Genomic DNA, 26,010 nt, shown 5'->3' on the forward strand with positions numbered 1-26,010 from the left:
AAATGGGTTCTGTTGATAAAAGCTGACCTTGGGTACCTTCCCTCAAGGGATCAGGTCCAAAACTGACCAGAGATACGACTTCAGCGAGAGAAAAGTAGAAACCCCAAGGGTCTAGCCTGCGAAACTGTCAGCAGAAAGGGGCGGGGTCCTCCTTTTCGAAAATCTTCTGACTGACAGTATTGTGGGGCAAAGAAACTCTGTCCCCGGGTAGACCCCACTAATGATCAAGCATGGCAAAGAATTTTGTGGGTTGAATGTCAAGATTCTGGGATTTCCATTAAATGTGTAAGTTTCAGTAAACTTCCAGATTTGTGGTAGGCTTACTACTTGGCTTGTCGCGATCCAAGATTTTTAAGCCATATGCTCGTCATTTTGAGTGTTGTGCGTTCAAACTGGCCTCTTTTTGTGTTTTCCGCCATCATTAATCTCTGTAAATAGACTTTGAGTCAACAGCTGCCCAAAGCTTGCCAGGTGAGCTGAAATGGAAGGCTGACACTTTTTTTTTTCTTTAACAAAGGAAACAATCTTAAAGATAAATTACAAGGAAAACATTAAATATTTTATCTGTTGAGTTTTCCCCTGATTATAAAACTGTAAAATAGTACATACATGCTTGTATCTTTATATATGTGTGTGTGTGTGTGTGTGTGTGTGTGTGTATATATATGTATATGAAAAACATAGAAAGTCCTTTGTAGTCCCACAACCTAAAGATCAGAAGCAATAGTTCAACATTTAAATATACTGGATCCATTCCATATAGTACGCTGAGCATTCTCTGGACACCGTGGCAGTCCATTTATTATATGGCTCTATTGTCGCTGTTTTCCTTTCTCTACTCTGTAAAACAGGAAATCATTTCTGTCCATAGTGTGTACATCCAGTGCATTCAGAGGCATAAGCGATTGTGTAGCATCCATCTCCTGTCATCTTTTCAGTTGTCCAAAGCCAGGGGTCCTCTACACATCTCTAAAGCTTGATGTCTTGTGTCCCTGTTTCCTGCCACCCAGCTCTCTGAAAGCCTGAGTTCCAGGGGACCTCCCAGTACGTGGCAGGCACTCCCTGACCCCACCTTTACTGTCTTGATGAACGTTTTCTGAAATCAGAAGTTAGAATTCAGACCTTGGACCTAGCAGGATATGGCTCTATGTATTATGTTTCAGTCTTTATTTTTTCAAATGTGGAACAGTAATTTCGACAAAGTTTCAAGTTAATGCTTCAAGACATCGTGTACTTAGACCCGGGTTAGCCTGTGAGAGAGTGGTCCAGCAACATGGGACGTAATTGGTTTCAGAAGAACCATTCCATATTGAAATCATCGCTTAGCGATTTTGACTATAAGAAATCAAGCAAGATCACATTCATAAGTTCCAAAATCTCCTACATGCTGTCTATATATTTAGAGAATGAAATTACCCTGAAACATGTACGTATTGGTGAGAGAATATTTACATACCACCGAATAAACAACCCCCTTTTGTAAAACCATGGCTGGAATAAAGACCTGTTGGGCTGAGAAATTACTTCTTTTGGACTGAGGCAATGTGACCAGCTCCAGGATTTTAGGGTCACTATTAAGTCTTCACTTTCAGGAATTTTAACCCCAACTGTACTAAGACATCGAGTAACTGACCTTTCCATCCCTCCCCGCTGGGTGGGGGGAGACTCAATGTGAAGTTGCCAGCTAACCTACAGGAAATTGAGTCACCACACCAAACAACACACCTAAATGTCATCTGCCGTCAGCTGGACCAAAACAGGGAGCCAGTTTAACGTTGGCCTTTACCAAGAACACATGCAGCATTCATTAACAAAATGCCCCCCAGGGGGTCCTATATGCTGTGACCCTACTTAAAAATATATGAAAACTCTTCCATTTAACTGTCCGAATGTTGCTGAACTTGAGGAAGTAATGAAAGAAAACACTTCACCCAACACTACTGGCTAAACGCCACATAGACGGGGAAAGGGCTGGGTCACAGGCAGCTGAGGAATAACATGAGCGTTGGTGTTCTTCAAGGCACCCCTGAACTGTGCAATACCGTGCGTCTGCTTTAACTCCCCTGAGTCTAAGTACTACTCAATACTTGTGGGACGGCACTTGGCTTCCGTCATAGTAATGTGCGCAAGGGTTCCCCTGACACATGGCCTGACATCTTGCCAAGGGCTCCGGAGAGGATGCTGAAACAGCAGCTTCCCTTTGAAAGGGAAAAAACGCCGTCAGCTCGGAGCCACGGGAGTTGGCTACAGGCTGAAGCTGTTTTCCTGTGAAATGTTGGGCCCATTACTCTTACCCACAACTCACTGTGAGGTAAAAAGAGTCACACTACAGGACATGAAGCTTGGAAAATGCTAAGTTTCTTTGTCAATGTCTGTGGGGGCTAAGGGTCTGTATAGGTCTGCCATCATTCCTAGAGAGGCCTATGGCGACAGAACAAGTCAAAACACAAAGTAATAACACAGGCAAACTTTGGGTACCACTTGCTACTCTCCTTTAAAAATTCATACAGAATGATCACAGCTGACTCTTTTTTTTTTTAATTAAATACATCAAACAAAACAAACACAACTTCTAAGAGAAAATGCTCAAACATGCCTTTTTAATGTATTCCAATTTCTCCTCACCCGATCCACACTTCAATGCCCTTTGTCCTAAGGGAAGAATTGATGAATGTATGGAGTGGGCAGAGAGAGAAAATAACTTCTGCCCTCCGTGTGAGCTAATCATCATTCCTCGGCTCTGCTACAGGAGAAGATCTGCGCAGGTTACCACTAACTTTGGCTGACACAGCCCCCCCCCCTTACGTTTTAACTGATGGAAAGTATATGAAGGCCCTGGATTCTCTTTCAGTGTATATATATATATATATCAGGTTGAGGCAGAGTGTCGACAGCAAGCTGCTCCCATTTCCTAGGATATTTCTGGCATAGAGTTCTTGTTTTGAAGTATTTTTAAATCATATAAAATACATAAACTTTCACTTTGTACTTCAAAGAAACACTCAAAGTAGAGATATGTGTAATATTTTTGAATTCCCCCCATTTCCCCAATAACTACAATTTTTTTTTCTAGAGCTGCCAAACGCTCTAGTAGAATCTTACAAATGGATTGACTTCTATTAACTTTTAGTCTGCTCAATAGCTCAGCATTTATCTGGCACCATACGATATGAACTTTATTAGAGTCTGCAGAAACACAATGAGAGTGTGAATGTGTCCCTTATCCAAGGGAAGACCAGAGTCTTTGACTGAAGACAATTTTAGCACTCCATACAGTGGAAAAGGAAGGAAGCTCATGGACTGCGAGACGGTAAAAGAGCCTGTTTAAGTCATATTGGCACACAACCGGGGCAGAGAAGGCTTAGTCCTGAGGAAAGAAACCCAATGTGGTGATTACTGTAGATTGTCAAAACTACAGGACATTGATGGGGCACACCTTTGTACTAGACTATGAGGACTTTCTAGGGAAGGAATAACTAAAGAGCTAGGAGCCTTCCTGAGTGTGAATAGCACTAGACCATGAATCGGGACTCCAGACTGAATAAAAAGGGTGAGAAGCAGAGAGGCCCGTGAGCATCAGCACTCTCCTTTTCTCCAAGAGATGTGATCCACCACAAGGAGAGTCCAGCCCACATGCTCCCGCCTTCATGAACTTCACCACATCTTCTGTATCTACCTGGACTCTGTGTGTTGCCTCTGGTTCGGCCAGGTATCTGGTCACTGTATAGTAAGGAACTAATGCATGGAAGAGAAGGGAAGAAGGCAGGCACCTGGACCTTCGGACAATAAGATGTGTGAGTGTGCTTAGAGGAAAACGGACTGCCTCAGAGAGCCTTGCTGAGGGAAAGGAGTCTGGAAAAACTTTGGAGAAATCTGACACATCAGCAGACACTGGCTATGCAAATCTCAGGGATCAGCAGGTAGGAATGTTAGACTATCTTCAGAAGCAGCAGCTGCTGAGTTACTCAGGGTACTGTGTGATGTGGCATCTTCTTTTATTTGAGATGGAGAACTCTACTTGTACAACACAAGATTGTGGAGGTAAGGACAGTCAATGAGGATGTTACTTTTGAAAATATTTATATTACCATAATATTAATCTATAAGATCATTTGCTTCTCTGGTAGTTACTCTAATCTAAGATAATCTCTGCAATAAAATCCTGTAGAAGCAGCCAGGATGGTAGCACAAGCCTTTACTCCCAGGAATAGGGAGGCAGAGGCAGGTGGATCTCTGAGAGTTCAAGGCCATTTCAGTCTACAAAGTGAGTTCTAGCCAGTCAGGGTCATACATGACACCCTGTCTCAAAAAACAAAACAAAGTCCTATACAGGCATGTGGTTCTCCCTTTGTTAGACATGAATAGGACTTGCCCAGTATGACTCCAGGAGGGTACAGGTCTCCTCTCCTTAAAAAACTATCTCTCAAGTTATTTCTTCTATATAGTAAAGTAAAAGATAACCTGATTGAGGAAAGGGAGGGGGAGAGTGAAACAGAAAAAAGAGAGAGAGAGAGAGAGAGAGAGAGAGAGAGAGAGAGAGAGAGAGAGAGAGAGAGAGACTGACTGAGATTTGGCTTATGAGGTAAATGCATACTATAAAATTTCCCTCCCTCCTGTCTTCAAGAAAGTGATTGAGCAGGGTGGTGGGCGGTGGGTGGTGCACACCTTTAATCCCAGCACTCAGGAGGCAGAGGCAGGTGGATCTCTGTGAGTTCGGGGCCAGCCTGGTCTACAGAGTAAGATCCAGGACAGGCACCAAAACTACACAGAGAAACCCTGTCTCAAAAAACCAAAGGGGGAAAAAAAGTGATTGAAGTCATTTAATGCTGAATTGCTTTAATTCATTGAAGAGACTAAACTTGACACCAGTTTGTCCCAAGTACAAATGTCTGCCGGAAAGGAGACTGCAAGAGAGAAAAGGCAGCAATGTTCTCACCCCCAGTGTGATAAGGGGTGGGCTTCTAAGGAGTGAGAGTGGACGCCAGTTGTGTTTAGAAATCTGGGTTAGATGCCGGGCGGTGGTGGTGCACGTCTTTAATCCCAGCACTCGGGAGGCAGAGCCAGGCAGATCTCTGTGAGTTCGAGGCCAGCCTGGGCTACCAAGTGAGTCCCAGGAAAGGCACAAAGCTACACAGAGAAACACTGTCTTGAAAAAAAAAAGAAAGAAAGAAAGAAAAAGAAAGAAATCTGGGTTAGAGGCTTTGTGGACATGTATGCAGCTATAAACTGTATTATTCCTCTAAGGAAATTGAAGAAACACAAGTTCCCACATTCAATTGTATTCACTAATTTTGAGAAACTGTATTTTTTCACCTAGAAACTGAAGGCAGTGAGTAGAATGTTGTGGGTTATTTTGGTCTCAACGGGAGGCTATGAATTAAATGATCTTGTAGTACTTACTTAATACACTCTCTCCCCTTCTCTGTTTTGTCTTTCTGCCTCAAAAAAAAAAAAAAAAAACTATCCTCTGTACGAATGTGCCAACTGTGCTCCTAGATGCAGAACAGAATTTACATAGACTGTAACTGCTTATTTGAACAACAAACATAGCCTCCTTTAGACATGAACTTTATTTGTGGTTCAAACAAAAATGATTCCTCTCAAACAAGGCTAGAAAGATGAAGCCTGTGTTGGGTTTTGTTTCTTTTCTTCTTCTTCTTCTCTTTTTTTTTTTTGAGCAACTCATTCATTCTCTCAGCAATTTCCTAAGCAAGGCTAAGAGATTAAACACTAAATGAAGTACACAAAAGTTCCTGCTTACAGGGCCAGAGAGATGGCTGTACACAGGCACAACATGAATAAATAGACACACACACACACACACACACACACACACATACATACACACACACACACACACACACACATATATATATATATATATATATATACATACATATATTATATATATAAAATTCCGCTAACCCATAGTTGACATGCTGCTGGTCAGGCTGATCGTCTTTTCATTTTCATAAACTTATACTCAACACCTGCGTTGTGTCATGTGCTGAGTACAACCAAGGAAAAGAGCTAGGCTTGGACTTCCAGGTGCTCAGAACCAGTGATTAAGGCAATCAGCGTGCCACGTGTGTGCAACCTGTTCAGTAAAGGGAAAGGAAGCAGTACTAATGGCAGAGATGAGGGACAGGACAAGTGATCCTTGGTACAGCCTGGAAGCGATCCTGAGCCACTTTCTGCAAGGGAGGATGTCAGTCTTGAGTCCCCAAGGCAAACTGAAGAACTGACTTGGCGGAGGACAGAAGGTGGCATTTGGTACAGAGGTGCTAATGTCATTGGCAGGACAGGGGTTCTTCAGATAACTACAAACAGATCAGGTCTAAGCAGGCAGCCAATGTGCAAAAGTGAAGGCAGCCAGGTAACCGTACAGTATCCTAAGAGCTTCCAACTGTTCCTGAAGACTCCATTGCAGTTCTTCCAGGCTACAACATCATGTAGTCAATTTGCTTTTTGGAATGAAGTGGAAAGTGATGAGGCAAGGTAGGGATTGCTGGACATAGGAGGAGAAATCGGACCAGAACTGGAGAAGGGGGCGGGGAGTGCAAAGCCAGGTGAAGCATGTCCCAAGAGTAAAGAAAAGAGAATTTCAAAGGAGAGTGCCGTTATAGACTGAAGGTTCGAATTTCCCTCACATCAGTATGTTGAAGTCTAATCCTCGCTGATGTTGTCATGGCTTGCTAACTGGAAGTGCCCAGGTTAGGACATTAGAGCTTGTACATGTGGGGCTAACCCCTTCGAAGAGGACATTCTTCTTCTGTTATGAGGAAACAGAGGGGAGGAGCTGGCAGCCTATACCCACAGGGGTCCTCCACAGAAGCGTGGGGGGGGGGGCAATCATCTTGATTCCAGTCCTTCTGTCCTGAGAACTGTGAAAAAGAGATGTTCAAAGTCCACAACGAGGTATTTTGTTTAATAGCTAGAATTAAGACAAATACTAAAGCTTTGCCACTGATAGTCAAGATAGGCCATATATACCCACAGATTTGGGGTAAGACAATTTACATTCCCATCTCATATTTTAGCAACACAATACTAAAAAGAATATTAAAGAATATTACGGGGGAAGTTTTTGTCTAGGAAGCTGTCAAAATTAAGTAACAATAAAGCTAGATATAGATGCACACACATATAATGTCAGCACTCAGTGGTCTGAGGCAGGAGGGTCCTGAGTTCAAGGCTAGCCTGGATTACTTTAGAAAGTAAAATTATGTCTCAAAAAATAAAAAAAAACAATAAGAAATTTGCAAGTAGGCTTCAAAACAATGATGTGTACATTCTATTATTGCAATGTTATGAATCAATCTTATTCCTTGTAGAGAGAATGAGGGTGGCCATCTATGTTTCCATTAAATACAATCAGCCTTATGGTCCAACAGTCTTTGCATCTTTGTTTGTAAATGACTATACACATCATTCTTTGGAAAACATAATGAAGGGCTGTGAAGACAGTGCAGTTGATAAAGTGCTGATTGGCTAACATGAGGACCTGAAGTTGGTCTTCAGAACCCACAAGAAAAAGCTGAGCATAGACCCGGGCACTTGCAATCCCAAGACCAGGGAAGAAAAGCCAGGTAGATCTTTAGGGCTCATTGAGCAGCCATCCCAGTGAGAGGCTATATCTCAAATAAAGTGGACAGTTCCTAAACTATATAAACCTGAAATTGACCCCTGGCATACACAAACATATACACATTGGAACCCATACATGTGTCTACATGAGCATGTGCCCACATGTGTACATGTAAGTGTGAGTACACACATACACACACACACACATACACATACACACACACCCTATTAAATATCTTTAAAAAAAAAAAAAAGAGCTCTTGTTGCAGCCCAACTCAGACATTTCAGCTCTCTGATTTCTGACTCTTATCTGAGGTAGTTATTGCTTTACAGGTTGTCAACTTTTAGTCAACTGGAGTTGAATCACATATTGTAGGTGGCATTGCTAAACTGACCAGAAGCTGACAAAGATCCAGTCCAATAATTCCAGAGTCCTGTGGATGGAGTCCACTCATGGAACAGTGTGGACATTTAATATGTAAAATTGAAATACAAATTACGTCAGGAAAATAAGATTGACGATGAATAGGAAGTCTGGAATATGTATGCAGACTCATTTCTGCCTATGTCCATCTGACTCTCACCACTTAATACTTAACCAGTAAATGTAACAGTTTCTTCTTAATTTCTACAATCGCCAATGGCAATCCAATCCTCATCTGTTCATTTCTACATGGGTGCGATAGCCCACAATCTTCTTGTGTTCACTTTTTCTTAGGATATACATCTTTATAAGGTCAGAACAGTCCTGTCTAAACTTTGTTTTCAACATGCCATGTCTTTGGTCATGATTCTGATGTGCAAATTCCCTTCCACCTGTACTATTATCATGCTTATGTTCCCAGAAGACTTTACTTCAGCTTGTCTTCAGTACTCTTCTAAACTCTGCCATTGTAGTTACTGGGGCATCCCCCAACAAGCCTGCAATGCCGGTGGGTGGCTAAAGGGCATGGAGAAGAAGCACTCTGGAGATGGTTTCCCGGAACAGCTTCTGCTTTGCCGCATGTAAGCAGCTACTCACACAGGGGAAGCCTATGGACTGTGACTGGATTGGTGAGCACATGGCCTTGGATTGAACAGTAAGCTCTCATGCACCAGGGTCTCTATGCAGAAGAAGTGCCTAAAGGAAAGGTGAAGAGTGTCGACACATCAGGAGGGCAGTTACCAGCTACTCACCATACTTCAGAATTCAGTGTTCTGACTTCTGGGAATACTCAGAAGCATGGTGTGCCATGGCTTAAAAGCACAATGTACCAGGTAGGCTGGCTGCCAGGTCATGCCTGCACTTTCTTCTACAAAATTCTGATTTATTAACTAGCCCATCTACAACTACACCTCCTTAGCTGTTCAACCTGAACACAATTTTGCTAGCTTTTGTCTCTGTAATTTTCTGCACTTGTACCTAGGCCTTTTTAAAAAAAAAATAAATAAATAAACAACATGTCTAGGATAGTTCCTGACATTTATAGGATTTCAGAAGATAGTTATGCATGAATAATCAATAAGCATAACTGTTTTGTAACAAATAAGAATTTTTTCCAAGAGTCAAGCAGAAATATCGTCTGAACGTGGATCCCTAGATATATTCCTCTCTCTCTCTCTCTCTCTCTCTCTCTCTCTCTCTCTCTCTCTGTTTTTGAAGAGTTTCAGGAACAAACATTTCCAGAACTTAGGTGTAGTCAAGCAAATCAGTGTCCTGTTAAAGTTAAATATGAGTATTAAAACCTAAATAACCGAGATTTTATATATATATATATATATATATATATATATATATCATGATCTTAGGAGTGTAAGGTGAAATTACATAGTAATTAATACATAGGTAAGAAACTTGGCAGGAAATGGTTAAATAGAGTAGATGTCAAGTGCTACCCTAAACCAAAAGCAAAAGAAGAGATTCTCCTGAAGACATAGTGGAAAATCCTGCTGGTCCATGCTCAGCTTAGCCATAGTGTTCACTTTTACCTTCTGATAGCCATAACTGAATTTGGTTTGTTTTTTTTTCTTTCAATACAGCAAGATTCAGCACCACCTTGTTCCCTGTCTGCATTCTGTGTTCCCAGTTCCATCCCCTCCATCTCACCCCCATGTTTCTCCACCCCCAAACTCCCTCCACACGTATTCATTGCTAGATTTTTCCTTTTCTAAGAGATTTCTTAATCTTCACACCTTTAATAATACCATCCCTAACAGGACATTTCAGTCTTAAAAAATAATTTTCTTGCCTTGATAGTTCGGAACCATGTTACGCCTGTATTTGTTTTCACCGCCAACTTGACTTTACTCATACTCCTCTTGTGCCCACCACCCTTTTCATCTTTCGTCTTCCCTCCTCACTTGGCAAGCACAGCATCTTAAATGAGTGCCCATCAATGAGGAAGGGTCATTGACTAAAGGGTTCTGATAGCTCTGCGATTTAAAAGACACCGTGCTTCTTCACTTTTTTGGAAGCCTAATAAGTCTTTTGAGAATCGGATGCCAATGTCCCCAGAAAACTTAACATAAAGTCATAGAATCAGTATTTTTTTAAATCCTAACAGTGTTTGCTGACTTCCCTGATATCATCAAGGGCTCCAGGTTGAAAATGTGTGCCCGGGAAAGGGAAGGCAATTATTTTCATCACCCCTTCCCGAGAAACTTATTCAGAATCAGGATCAGGATCTGCTTTCTTCTTTCACTGTCTCACCAATCTCTGTTTTACATTGAAACCTCTTTCATTGTAAGCCATCTAATGGAAAGTAATAGCACAGAGACAGTGATTCCATTTAAAGCAATGGAAGCCATGTTAAGGAAACACACACACTCCAAAAAAGATCGGGGCTTTCTAGTAGACCAATCTTTTGAGAATTAAGCTTTAACGCTGAGGCTGGGGAATAGGTCTCGGTTGACAAAGTTTTTTACCATGCAGGCATGAAGATGAGAGCCCCAGAACCTCAGCATCTGCCTAAAATCCAGGTGGGTATGTTGGCTCATCTTTAATCCCAATGCTTGGGAGGAAAAGACTCTGGGTCCCAGGGCAGTGAGAGAATCTGCCACAGAAGAGTTCATGGAGAATAAACAAGGGATTGTCAACAGTCAACTCATTGTCAGCCCTGGCCTCCACATGCACATGCCCATGGTCCCCCACATACACATGCACTTACACACACACACACACACACATATAAAGCACACATGGAAGAAGAAAGTAAAACCATATATACTATGAACAGAGCCTCAAAAAGATTATTTCTTATTTTAATATTTATTGCCATTACTTGTATTATATGTTAACCCCATAAGTGATAAAACCAGCCTACTGGTAAACCTGTGTTTGGTAACTACCTGGGCATTATAGAAAAAGTTCCAAGCTGTGGAATACACCAGGTATAACCATTTGCCACTTGTATATGAGCAGGCTCCATACACAAAGTGCTATAAGAAAACTTCATTTTTAAAGACTTCACCAAAGCTCATGAAACAATTTATAAAATGTATTTGGATGTCATGTGAATGAGTGCTTTCCTTGTATGAATGTATGTTCATTGCATGTATGCGTGATGCTGGTGGAGACCAGAAAAAGGCCATCAAATCCCCTGGAACTGGAGTTACAGATAGTTGTAAGCCACCATGTGGGTGCAGAGGTGCAAGAACAGTAACACTTTTTTTTTTTTTTCTGGAGACAGGGTTTCTCCGTGTAGTTTTGGTGCCTGTCCTGGATCTCACTCTGTAGACCATGCTGGCCTCGAACTCACAGAGATCCATCTGGCTCTGCCTCCTAAGTGCTGGGACTAAAGTCGAGAGCCACCTCTGCCCAGCTAGCAGTAATACTCTTAACTACTGAACCATCTCTCCAACCCCAATAAATTAGTCATATAGTCTTGCAAAGATATCTAGGAAAATATAGACTTGTATAACCAAGCTCTTAGATACACATGCAAGAATCCATACCCCCTTGGGCTCCTTGGGGAAGTAGAATGACAAGTCAGAAAGAGCAGGGTCTTGAATCACTCAGAATCTGAATTCTAGAATTCTAGTTGTGTTATTTATTGTTCTGTGCCATCTTTATATAGTACCTGTATGCTTCTCTATTTTATAAATTAAGGATTGTACAGCTACTATGGAAAACGGGTATGAAAATACATGTGAAACCCCAAGTGCAGTATCTGACTTATAATAAGTACTCAAGCCATAGCAAGTATCCTGACCTACCTTACAAAGTTGTTTAAGTAAGCTAATCTGTAATAAGATATTTAGAATATGGGAGTTCCCTTATTCATATTCTTGATCATAAAACACTTAAAATTTTTCTATCAACAACATTTAAGTGCTAACCAATTATGACCTTAACGTGAATGAACAATCTCACATCTGAAAAAGCCTTTGTTAGACTACACTAAATCATGCAAAATCAGTATATATGAACATATATGATTAGGGTACAGCATAGGTAATAACTAAGCATCACTTACAATGAGATTACAAGAAGAATCACTGCAAACATTTCCCAAAGAATGTGCCAGGGAACCCGATCTTTATAATATTCTTGCTAGAAGAGGTCTTTGGCTAAACAAGCTTGAGAAATTGCATGTGCAGCTGCTTTTTGGAGATTTGTAGTGGATATAAGCCAATCAAAAGATAGACCCTCTGTAGTTCAGTTAGTGTCACTTAACAGGCATCATCTAAACTTTGGAGTATTTTCTTCCATCTGTCCATTATCATTGCTTGATAAATCATACCTTAAAACATTGTCCTATGACTCAGATGTCAGATAAATCATGTGATACAAAGGTTTCTACATATCACACATCTCCATTTCTTAATATTCCATTTCTCTTGTCTTTGTAGCCCACTTCTTGTTCTTTTTCTAGTATGTAGGTATGTATGTATGCATGCATGCATGCATGCACACATTGTATGTATCTATTATTTTGAGATGGGATCTTGCTGAGTTGCTCAGGCTAGCTTTGAATTACCTGCCCACCTCAACCTCTGGAGTAGCTAGGATTACAAGCTTGTGTGTATAACTGTGCTTGGCTCCTCCTGCCTTCATGACATATGCTATTGAGAAATGTAAGTAATGTTCCTCCCTCTTTTCCTCTTCATTTTCTCTCCTTGAAGAGCAATCAAAATCCCCATCCATATTTACAGCGTTCTCTGTGATGTGCTAGTTACAGTGAAATCCAAGAACATGAAAGATTCAGTGGCCTAGACCTAGGCAAGACCTTACAATATCCTACAGAGAATATCACACACAAGATCAGCTGCTGCCTAGAAATGGTATAAGGTGGCACATAAATCATTCAGCTAGAGAAGGCTACTGAAATGCAGAGCAGGGAGGGGGCAGGGTATGGACTGAGGCTGAGTGAGTGGAGAAGAAGGAAGAAGGTGTCCTGGATGAGAGTCTGCAGCAGAGTCTGTGGTTTGTAAGGTGACAGGCGCGGGGGCTCGGGCTGACATTGTTTCCAAGTAGAAGAAATTGATGCAGCCCGAATAAGGGTTTCACTCACGGGCTGTAAATGCATGGAAGAGATTCCTCCTAGGGAGAGGAGGGAAATAAAGTTGAAAACAGACATGTGGCCTTGAGCTAATGGATGTTGTGGGCATTGGGTAAGTGCACTGGTAGTTCTGGGAGAGAAAACAGACAAGAGACAAGGAGGGACATTAGGACGCCACTGTAGCGGTGGAGAGATGCAGAGGGAAGCGGACTCCTGGAGGCATGCCTTTTACTCCTGCTGTCCTGAGCCATAAAGCATTAGGTTCAAATGGCAGCTTGGTAAGCCAGCATCATCCGGAAAACTTTTGCCAAGTGTTTTCGGTTTGCTCTTTTGTACAGTAAGGTCACCCCCACCCCCCAACCCCCACAAATGCATCCTCTGGAAGGTTTACTCTAGTCATTTACACACATTTTATTGGATTATTTTTTTCCTAAGACAGGGTTTCTCTGTGTAACATTGGCTGTCCTGGATCTCATTCTGTAGACCAGGTTGGCCTCGAACTCACAGAGGTCTCCCTGCCTCTGCCTCCCAAGTGCTGGGATTAAAGGCGTGTACCAACCACTGCCTGCCATTTTATTGGATATTTAAGACTAACTTTGACTTTAAAAAAGCATATATTCTGCATCCAGATTTCTGTGGGCCTCTTTAGCACTTTGTTTCTTCCTTTTCTCATGTGGTCTTCATTTACCATGGTCTCCTATTCCTTGTTCTCCCTCTCTTTTCTTGATCCAGCTAGGATCTCCTGCTCTCTTTCCCTCAACCCTCGCAGACATCCACGGCTAGGCCCTAGGTGGAGCACTGGGAGTCTAATTAGTGAGAAAGAGGAGGGTCTATATGAGCGAGAATTGTTGAAACCAAGGTTGGATAAAGCACAGGGACAAATAACAAAATGAATGGAAACACATGAACTATGAACCAAAGGCTGAGAGGCCCCCAGCTGGATCAGGCCCTCTGAATAGGTGAGACAGTCGATTGGCTTGATCTGTTTGGGAGGCATCTAGGCAGTGGTACCAGGTCCTGGGCTCATTGCATGAGTTAGCTGTTTGAAACCTGGGACTTATGCAGGGACGCTTGGCTCAATCTGGGAGGAGGGGACTGGACCTGCCTGGATTGAGTCTATCAGGTCGATCCCAGTCCTCAGGGGAGACCTTGATCTGGAGGAGGTGGGAATGGGGGGGGTGGGCTGGGAGGAAGGAGAGGGGGACAGGAAGAGAGAGAACAAGGGAATCTGTGGCTATTTTGTAGAACTGGATAGTATAGTAAAATAAATAAAAAAATATTTTGAAAAAAAAAGCATATATTCATGTCCTTATTTCTTTTTAATTGGACTTGCTTAAATTTAAATGTGTGATTTATTTGTAAAACATTTATCAAGTCTGTGACATGTAACACACAAGAGCTGCTTTTTATAACAATCCATCTCCTCCCTATCTCTTCTTAAAACACAACACTAAAAAGGAATCTTGTTTAGGTACATACTTATGATACTGATGGAAGACCACACCTCCCTGTACTTCTTTGAAAATAAACACAACAAACAAATTCACAATTAAGCATATCCACTATTCACTTGGAAAGAGTCAATATCTTGAAAGTGTTCTGTCTTCATGAGCTCCAGTCCCCAGCTTATACTTTTAGTATGCTTCAGTATCCTCCCACAAGTAGCCATTGTGGAGAACTCAACTTCTGTGGGGTGTGCCATGACTTTCTGACACCTCCTTTTATTTATACAGGTTTGGAAGTATTAAGTGAGATCCAGCCACTTCTATTTATCAGTGAGATGCAACTATGTACATGCAAACTAATATATGTGAATTCTACACATACACACACAACATATATATATATATATACACACACACACATATATATATATATTTCTATACATATATACACAGATGACTTGATTAAAATTGGAGGTGCAATGAATACTATTGTTAATTGTGCTCATGGTTGTAGGTATGTGTGTGCTAATTGCTAATATAAAATCATGGACAGGAATCTTGTGATAGTTGTATTTGTTTAAAATAAGATGGTGGTAGCTGCTACTCTAAGTAATTCTAATGTTTTATATGAGTGTGTATGTACATGTAACATATATATTCATGACAAAATTTGTTATTAGGTTCATTAATAGGCCATAGATTTCAACTTAAGTGAAACAAAAGGAGTAATACATATATACACATATATGATACAAAATAAATCTATATATAATTAAAGCAGTATATATTAAAGTTTTTATATATACCATATGCACACAGATACACATTTTATCTGATATACAAAGAATAGAAAAAACTTCATACAAAATAACATTTATTTTTATAACGTGCAGTTGGCGCTGTTGTTTCCTATTCTACTTAATCTGCTAAAGTCTTGATTTGATCCACTAGGTTGAATTTGAAGCATGCCAATTGATTTGGAAGTACAAAAGTCAGAATTAGCTCATTCGATGCACGAAACTTTGATTCTTACGTTTCCTCCCTCCCTTTTGTAATAGATTTCCCCGCTACTTCTCTGCTTCACACGAGAGGTGAAGCCTAGGGCACTCGGTGGTGCACGCCAGCTAACAGGTATGCATTTATAAAGAACTTCTGCACACATCTGCGAGTTTCCATGGAGTGGAACACTATAGGTGTGCCAACTGGGCATATAAGTCAGAGGGCACTCACTAAGTGGATCTAGAAGCCATCACATTATGAGACTGCATAAATGAATGAAAATGCTTGGTGGGTCTTAAATTCTGGTCAGTAGGATCACAGAGAGAACAACAGACTATTGGAACGTTGGCCAACTATTGCTAGAGTTTTGTCTTTTAAAAATCCCATATTTAAACTATTAAGACAACATTTAGCTTTTAGAAATTTCTACATTTTTAAAAAGTTAAATACTTTAAGGAACATACAAATTAAGAGTATGGACTTCAGTGGTCATGCCGCTCACCTCGTGTGTGTGTGTGTGTGTGTGTGTGTGTGTGTGTGTGTACATGCTGCATATTTGTCTTTGTGAAACACACTCAGCCCTGGCATATGTATAGAAGTCCAAGGACAACCTCAGGTATTGCTCCTTCCAGTGTGTTTAAGACAGGGTCTCTTACAGTTTACTGCTTCATATACCAGGCTCTGTGGCCTACAAACTTCTGGGTATTCTCTCTCTTCCACCTCTACCGCACCATAGAAGCAGTGAGATTACAGCTGTGTGCATCCACATTCCACCAGTTCTGGGAATTGTGTGGCAAGAAGTTTACATATTGGTCCTTCTCCCCAGCGTGAGTTTGCTTTTTCCTAGCCACAGTTTTTACTATTAGTAACAGAAACTTTCCTAAGGGTAGTGTTTTAGCAAATCCCACAGGGAGTTGATCATTTCAAGGTAGAATAAAGAAATATGATTGCCAGGCATGGTGGCACACGTACGTCTTCCCACCATTCATGAGGTTGAAGCAGGAGGGCCATAAAAGCTAGGTGTTTGAGACAAGGCTGATAAACATAGTAAGATCCCATCCCGGCGGGGCGGGGGTTGGTGGGGTGGGGAGGTGGCTTTTTGTGGAATGCTAACGTGGGGTCAAGGAAAGAAAAGTTGACTTTTTGTGGAATGCTGACGTGGGGGTCAACGGAAGACCGTTCAATTTGAAATCAAGGGACAGATTCTTTTTCTGGCTCCAGCACTGACTCAAAAATGGCCTTGGCCAAATGACTTCAGCTGTCACTGGACCAACTGGACTTTATATGAGATGAGCTTCGAGAAACAAAAACTGACCCAAAATACTTGACCCTGGGGGTGGGGGCGGGGATGACAATGATCTATGACCCAACACCATTTCCCAAAGTCACACCTGCATACTAACCCTCCCCTGAGTCAACAACTAAGGAAAGCACCTCATCCTATCTGGCCCTTATTCTCCTTTCCAGTTCCTAAAACTCTTAAAAATAAACTCTTCCCTACAGGTCTAAGGATTTCTTCTTTCTCTTTTGTGTAATCCTATATTCCCCAAGCATCTCATCAATGGTAGAAAATCTGTACCCTTACTCAACACAATAGTCTAGATTTGTAATGATCTGGATTTCATCCAAAGTTCAGTGAGCCTCTCTCTGCGAAGCTCCGCTGGAGTTGGCTCTCCTGAAACCTTCCTCATCAGCCTAGGGATGCCCTCACCTCCACACCTTGCTCTAAAGTTTCCTGTCAGCCCTGTCCGCATACTTGGCCACAGTAAGTTATTTTTTAAATTTGAATTCATTTATTTTTTTTACTTGCCCCTGGATCCTCCAGATGATCAAGTTCCTGCCTTTCATTGCCTGCTTCCTTCACGTGGAAGTTCCCTAGAGGAAGCTCCGCTTAAGCTCCAATGACGCAGATAACAAGCTCTACACAGGAGGGGCAGGAAGGCCCAGGGTGGAGGAAGGGAGACACTCAGGAGGTGAATCAGGGAGAGAGGTTCAGAAGTTAAAGAGAACCCACAGCATCAGTTGTATTTTACTCCACAGACAAAGTTAGACAACTAGACACTCTTATGATTCACCCCTGTCTATTTAAATATTTGCTTCACATTATTTCTCAAGAAAAGGTTGTTGACTTCCCAGAGGACCTGGGAGTCTATGTGATTCGCCATATACAGAGCTATTGTCAGAAGATCTTTGGCTTTAGGAAATTGACAGTCTGGAGGCACCGCTTGACCAAAGAACAATTAGCTGTTTTCCAAAGAAATTCATGTGCAGTTAGGCAAGAGGAATAAACAGAATGTTAGCAAAGGTCAGGGGACCCAGTGTGACCCCCTGGGAGGATGTCATGACACCAGATTTTGCAGACTTGGTTGGGGCCTAGAGGACAGTGTGGTTCATGGGAATAGCAAAACTTCCTCCCGGCTCTAGGCCTCTCGCATACCATGAACCAAATAGTGTTTTCATTCTCCAGCCCTCCAAATTGTCTGCGGTGGAAGCCTCAGTGTAATGCAGGGAAGTTGGAGAGCTAGAACCACCAGAGCAAAGGAGAAAAACATAGGTCGAAGTGCCTGAAAGTACAAGACAGTATTGCTGGTTCGAAGCTGATGAGATCCAGGGCACACTGTCTGGAAATGGCAGTTCAAGCAACGATGGTTAAAAGCAGAACAGGAAAACTGGGGGCTTCCAGCTAAAGAGAAGAGAATACAGTATGTTGTGAACTTGAGTCACTTTTACAGTTTGAACGGTCAGCTTGCTGCTACCATTGCCTCCCTTTTACCCCTTCAGCTGGACTTGCTCCGAGGCCTTATCACACTGGTGTGACAGTCACTGTCCACTGTCAACTTGATGAGATCTAGAATAACGTGAGAGATGAGCCTCTGGACATGCCAGTGAGAGATTATTCTGATGGGATTAGTTGATAGGGGAAGGTCCACCCACCTAGGAAGGCATCATTCAAGATCTCAGACTATGGTATAAGGCAACCCCTGACTCCAGACTTAATGTATGTCCTAAAGGATACCATATAAGCTTGAGATGCTTGTATGAGAGAGAATAAATTTACATACTTTATTCTCTACTTTGTAAAATGACAACATAAGTACATCATGGAGTGTTTCTTATCTTTAAATAGATTCTGAATAGAAAGTGGCAATGCCTGAAAAATAGTAAAAACTCAGAAAGCTGTAAAGTCATCATAAATTCTAGGAGCAGGCAATGAAAGCATGTTGGGACTTTAAAAAAAATATGCCAAGAGCTCACTCCAGCACTTTACCCTTCCCAAAGACACTGTTACCCATCTTTGGGATGAGACAATCATTTAGCCTTTTCATTTTGGAAAATGTAAGTGAAAGCACTAATTGTGGAAATCACTCTCAGATTATTTATCTAATTGAATGAGGCTTTTTTTGCCCTGACATCCTAAATCTCCAGTTTGTCTATGATTTGGTCAGAACAACTCTGAATAGTAGGGACAAGTTTTAGAGTGGAAAAGAAACACATTAACAGTCTGGGAAGCAGGGAGCTCTGGTTTTAGAGAACCTTACCAAGGAGTGCATTGGCCTTTTATATTTGTGACATCATGCAGGATTAAGAGGGGACTGGGAAAAAAATCTAAATTACTAAAGAACAGATAGATAAATGCATTACATTTGATGCATGGGAGTCAAATCAGAAGTTAATTCTTGAAGCCACTAAATACTCTTATCACAATGATTTATTGCTAGATTGGTTGCTAGAGTTGGCACCATATCTAACTCGTGTTGATATGGTTGCCAGACACTAGGCATCTAGTGAATGAATGCTTGTTGGATATGACCACACTGCAAGTGTGTGGATTATTCATTTCCCCTTGTTAAAGGTTATCCTTCTGTAACATTGTTGCACAATAACATGTTTGAGCATCAGTAATGGGACTGTTCAAAGAATACATAGTTGATTTTCCCACCCTGTAATGCAGACTAGAGTAAGTTTTGTTCAAAGGGAGAGACCCTTATTCCTATTTTCCCCTCTCCTGTGAGAGCTTTTCCTCTCTAGTTACCTGAATCTATCAATTTTTCTTGTAGATATCTATATGGGGCTTATCCCTCACAACTGGTCTGGAGCTTATCAGATTGGTATCTGTTATCGCAACTTCATTAGGAACAGCACTGCACTTGACCATGAAAAAACACTCTGTTACGAATGTCAAATCAGGCACCCTAATTATGGAAGATTCACTGCCCATCAGTCAGCTGACTGTATTTCTCTTTCTTGGAGTCAGGGTACCACAGTCTGCTGGTGTTTTCCTCTGTGAATACAGCTTTCAATCAGTGAATTCTCTTCTGAGAACTAGATACCACTCTTGTACACACGCACACAAGCAAAAACAGAATAACTAATAATTATGTTCATGAATCTATTGCAATCCAGAAGCCACACTCACTTGAAAATTCTAATCTAGTAATTAAACTCAAGAGTCTCAAGTTAAACTGTACCTTAATAATGTAGCTTATTTTGTCAAAATCAGTCAATGCCCTCTATTGGGATTGGGGATAAATGGACAGCCAAATTTAAAAATGTGCCTGGTCAAAGCAGGCAGAAAGCTCCTTCATTCGGCCAATAACAATGGCAATTTAGTGAAGTTCTTTTTACTACTGGGGATGTAATTGCTCCTGGCTTTAATTTCTTGTAATGGTGGAACGGCCGCAATTACTTCATACTTTTAGGAACATTTGGCTACATCATGTTTTGGTGTTTCTCTACACCCTAATAAAATAGCCCTGTGATTACACATTCTTCCTATGAAGGGGCATGTCTGCCTCATGTCAGCAAAATGGCAGCCATCGTCTACCTTAATCCAAGACACTGCAGCAGTGGTGGCAAACATTACCTCCCTGCCTCTCTCATTTCAGGTGTCCCTGTTTGTAGCTATCAAATTTTGGTGTGCCTGCTGGAGCACCATCTTGTTAGGGCATGCGCCTATTTCTCACATGTAGCTTTAGAATTCTACAGTAAAATCAAACTGGACCTGTGGTTCAAATTCAGATGAGGCTATGGATTCGTAAGAATACGAAGAGCATCAAACAGTTTGGAGAATGCAAGCCACTCTCCTCCTCTGCTTTCAGGCTATCTTTTCCCCAGGTCCTAGTCGGCATGTAAGCTCCAAGGTTGGGAATCAACAGCCAGATGCTATTGGAATTAATTTTTCTAGCATATTTGATCTTTAGGCCCTTCCTCCAGACAGATCAAACAGCCCGACAAAAACATGTGAAAACCTCACGACTATGTTCACATGGGAAAAGGCCATCCCATAAATGACTTTACAAATGGAGCACTGTGGACTGACAGCAGACATTTAAAATGTGTGCTGCATGATTAGTAAGCAACCTGAAGAAAAGACTGATCTCTATCTTCTATCACAGCCTTTCTTCCTCAGTTGTATTAGATTCCAGTTTTCATGTAAACACACCGATCTCCCAAATAGAAGAAAATTCTAGACTCCTTTGTATTCAAGTACTGTCACTTAACTAAGTTCCGGTGAATGAATTCATAGCATGGGGCAATTCTAGGAACTTTCATTAAAAGATATAGGCCAGATATCTTTTATCTGCCTATCTTGTTTCTTAACTCTTTCTTACTGTTTAGAATGTGAGTGCGATGCCTGAAGCTGGAGCAGATGTGTTAGAACACTAGTAGAACTGGGGCCCAGAGTCCCCATCTAATGAATGAACAAACCTCAAATAGTACGTGTTCTTGTATGCTCTGCTGGATGGTGTTCCATATTAGTGACTCGTTCGGATTTTTAACACACAAAAAAATATACATTCCTTTGAGGCAGCTCAGTCAAAAATGTCTGTGTTTACACCCAAATGCCATTCATACTAACATAAACACCCCAAACATTTAGAGACAAGGCTTAGTGTTAACTAAGCATGCTCACATTGGCCAGGTTTAGACTGGCTGTCACATGACTGTTTTTCAGCTCACCCTGATTTAAATATCTAATGCAGTTAGAGAATGCTAGTTAACAGCTTGTTTCAGACCTATATGAAAATGGTTTTAAGAACACCTGCCAAATAAAACTCTATAAGAACCACCCTGGAGTTTCCCTGAGGCATCAGACACTTGTTATTGTAGGCGACTTGGAACTGATTCCTGCCTTATGATGAACCAAAGTGTGGTATCCTTGCTGTGAGGAACACTATCCTCATTGTCCGGAGCTTCTCTTTCCCCCAGATGGCTGTTTTTCTCACTGACACACTCAGGAGCACAGATATTTACAAATTTCTCCTTGTTTAATGGTCTTCAAACATGCTTCTCTTGTTAAGGCATTAAAAGCTGGAGGGTCCCTTAAAAATCATTCTTTCCATGTTTTGTCATTTAACCCAAATGTTCTTTATTCCTGTAAATCTGTTGACTTTAAACTAAATTCTTGTGGATCCAAGTCATGCCTGGAAGGTTTATTGAGGGACATACTGTAAGTGCTTGATCAGAGCACGGATACTTCTAAATGTCCAACATTCCCAAGCAAAAGAATTTCAATATAAGCCCTCTGAGGTTACAAACCATGGCTACTTATTACTAAACCTTCTAGCTCCTAGAGCCGTGCTTGGCAATATGAAGCTGTGGAGAGGGAGAATTTATAGGGACAAGTGAACTTGTTGTTTGACGTTTGTACATGCTTGAGGAACCCTCATGATGTCAGTGAGTCAGCTTGGAGATGACTTTCCAGGACTGTCTCTATAATGTCTACTGCAGTTACTGGGGACCCACCCATCCTTCACGAATTGTTACAGCGTCACACCCTCCTCCCACAGAGAATCTTTCTGCCATTCTAAATTCTCGAAGCACCATCTGCCTAATTTGGATCCCCCAATGCACTTGGGTGGACAGAGAGGAGCTTGCATAAGCTGCCTAAAAGAAAGAATAACAAATGTTTTAAATGTTAGCTATCAAAATTAGCAGTTTGGATTGTGGAGTATAAGGGTCAATCCATTTGCTCATAGCAGCGTAAGCCTGCATTTTTAAAGGAATAAATATGAATTGTTAGTGCCATTTCGAGGGAAGAGTTCCACTGCCCATTTCAGTGAGAGGATGGCGGTGGTACTGTATTAGGATGATACTCTCTAGACCTACTCCCCCCTTAACCTAATCCAGCACTGCCTCTAGTTCTCAAGGGCTTACTAACAGGAAACAATGCAAGGGTGCTTTCTAAGTAGAAACTAACTCTGTCTTTCAAATGCTGGAGACAGAATATTACAAGGAAGGAAAATCGAATGAAAATACCGAAAGAAAAGACATTCTGATAGTATGTCAGTAAACAGATAATGTTTATTAATTAATAGTAGTCCCTTTCTCTAAATATTACCATTGCCAATAAATGAACCTGTAAGGCATGTGGGTCCCTAGAAACAGTACTCAGTTACTGCCCATCTATTGATGTGTCCTGTGTGTTTCTGAGACTTGAAATGTGAGTGATATGATTTTTCCTCCCAGTTACAAGGGCTATGCTTCAACTAATAGCTTGTTTCTCCCATAATTCGGTACCCAAGTTAAAACAAGTTTTAAATAAGTCAGGAAGAAAAATTCAAAATCCATCAGATGCTTGTGACTAGGCTGTAGTTATATAGAAAAGTGTCCCATTCTCAAGGATGTTAAATTGTTAATTGCAGAGTTTAGGGATGGTGAGGTCATGATCTGCTGATCTGCACAGCTTTTTCTCAATATATCATATAAAAACAACATGGGTATATGTATGTCTATGTACATGTGTGTGTAGACACGTGGAAAGGAAAAGAGTCATATGGACAATGATGTGGAAGGCTGACAGTTATGTGCGTGCATTCTTTGTATTATTCGTGATGCCTTCCAGTATGTTTGAAATTCTTCCCAAAGTCATGTTGAAGAAATCAGGCCAGTGATAATGAACAACTAGATGATTTGTTATTTCAACGCTCGTTCCTGCTTTCTCCTTAGAGACCTCAGAACACACGTACAGGCTCATGTGAGTGGCACTTTTGTACTTTCTGCTCACGTGATGTGTGCTAGCACAGTTTGTGAGCAGAAACTCCGTCATTTAACCTACCTCTGCCATCGGGTACTGAGTAACTCTAGGAGACATTTGACACAGTGGTTTGACTTTTAAGACAACCATTTCACAGATGTAATATAATGCCATCCCTTATAAACAAGACTGCCCTTTTGTCCTTTCAGATTTGGTTGAAACTAGCCCATGGAGTTCAACTACCTGAGAAACATCCTTGAGCAAGACAGTCCAGGCAAGCTGCCCAAACCACAGGCTATTGGCAACTTGGCCAAAAGCGACTCCTCGAGACTGTTGACCTCCACAGTGCTGATGAATACAATGAGCCGCATAAGAGGCATGATTTGTTTTGAACACATTTACTATGATTGATGGCCCATATCTGGCAAGTTACTTCACTCCCAGCGTAGATGAAAGTTTCACTGCTTTGCCTCTTACAACATTCCTGTTGGGACAGGTTTCAGCCTTATTTGCCAACTACTGACAAGTCACTAACATTTGCTACATGAAGAACTCATTAGCTACTGAATGGATCTATGCTATACATAATATTCCAGAGTCACCATGAGCTCCCTGCTAAGTTTTCCTCACTGAATGCCTCTGGAAACTCTCCTTCAGGCTACCAAATTTCAAGGTATGAGTCTCAATGTCAACCAGCCAGAAAATTTTTGACATGGGCCAAGGCCAGAACCAGAATCAGGTTAGGAAGTGATCTATTATGAATGGCAGGCTCTAAACCACATATCCAAGATCAAAACCACCCACAAATGGATTCTGACCATTCTATGCCTCAAGTTATTATGAGAGAATATCAGTCTTTTGAGTAAGCCAATTTCAGATTCTGGCTCAAAAAAAAAAAAGTCTAAAAGAAGATTAAAATGAAGATAATTAAGGTTTCTGGCAGTGGCAAGGGTGTGGGGAATAAAAACTACAAAATGGCAAGAACAGATGAGTCCCTGTTCTGGGCCATGGAAATCCTTATTGCAAGCTGCAGAAGAGCATAGGGAAGTACATGAAGCCCAATGACAGGATTAAAGCTATTTTCAAGGCCACTCTAAGGAAGAGGCTGCTCAAAACCTGACCTGGATTGTGGCCAGAATTCAGAGGTTTGTTTTCATTGCCACTGGTGCTGTTGCCCTTAAGTAAAGAAACATGAGAGTGAAAAAATATTTTCTTTTGGGGTCAAAAGGAAAGAAGAGATGGGATGACGTAGAAGGAGAGGGGGGAAGACACAGAAGAGAAATAGATGTAAGTGTGCTAAATTTCTGTCCCCCTTTAAAATGTTTTGCTACATATGGATACTGTTTCCCTACAATTTGTGATGTTTTAATTAACTGATAGGCTAGTTAGCCAAGATGACCTTTCCACCCTTGGTATCCTTACAGTGAACTCCATGGGTTAGCCATCAGACAGTCCTAGCCAGGCTTTTATTGGCCTCCCATGTACTAGAGTATCACACCACTTTCCAAAGAAGCTACAAGGTCTTGGTGTCCATCTAGATAAAATGAAGTTTACCCTTTGGTCCTATCGGTTGCTTATGTCCCAGTGTGGTATGCTATCTCAACACAGAAAATAGGAAACAGGTCCCACCAGCAGTGAGTTTTCAGGATTGTGGTGATTTGTCAACTCAGACTGAAGGTCCATTTAACTAGTTTGCTAGTCCGCTTAGTGTATCACTAGGTCATCTGTTCTGAATTATTACTTAAGCAAAAATTAAAAATACACTCAGAGTATTAGCAGCCCCCAAATTAATGGACTCATTAGTGATGATCCCCTGGATGGACTTCTATTTCTCCTTCTATCCTTCCAACAAAAGAGACTGACTTCCAAGAATAAATTCTTCAGTTGTAGAAATGTTCAGAGTGCCCTACTTTCAAAAAAAAAAATTGATCCAGCCATTCAGTGTCTGGCCTATACACTCCCAGGAACTGAAATATGGAGCTTAAGAGGCATCTGTCTTCTCATGCTCATTAGAATATTAGTTCTATTTGCCAAAATATGGCAGCAATTTTAATGTCCATACAGGAATGAATAAAAATGTGGCATACACATAGAATAAAATATCATTTAGGCTTTACAGTGGAAGAGATCCTGGACTAGACAGGATAGCACACACAGGTCATCTCAGCCCTTGTGAGGCATCTGAAGTAGGAGGATCACAAGCTGGCTGCCAGCCTGGTCTACACAGCAAGGACTTTACTGTAGCAAAACCAGGCCCCCACAAAACAACAACAACAACAACAATAAAGGAAATCCTTTCACTTGCAATAACATGAATCGACTTGGGTGATACTGTGCTACGTGAAATAAACCAGGCACATAAAGCCAAATACTATATGACCTTGTCTGCATACAGAATCTAAAATGGTCCGTTATTCTAGAAGCAGAAAGTAGGACCATGGTCACAGAGGCTAGGAGAAAGATGCATTGGGGAGATGATGGTCAGAGGGTACAAAGTCTGTCTTGAAAGATAACTCCTGGA

At 41.3% G+C, this 26,010-nt stretch overlaps 1 protein-coding gene across 6 annotated transcripts in view; it reads right to left on the reverse strand.

Annotated features, from left to right (window-relative positions):
- The window catches only part of Pde4d (phosphodiesterase 4D), a 912,160-nt gene that overhangs the window by 58,336 nt on the left and 827,814 nt on the right, over positions 1–26,010 (reverse strand). The gene's annotated exons all lie outside the window — the stretch shown is intronic.

The sequence above is a fragment of the Peromyscus leucopus genome, chromosome 11, assembly GCF_004664715.2.
Source record: "Peromyscus leucopus breed LL Stock chromosome 11, UCI_PerLeu_2.1, whole genome shotgun sequence".
In the NCBI taxonomy this organism is placed as follows: Eukaryota; Metazoa; Chordata; class Mammalia; order Rodentia; family Cricetidae; genus Peromyscus; species Peromyscus leucopus.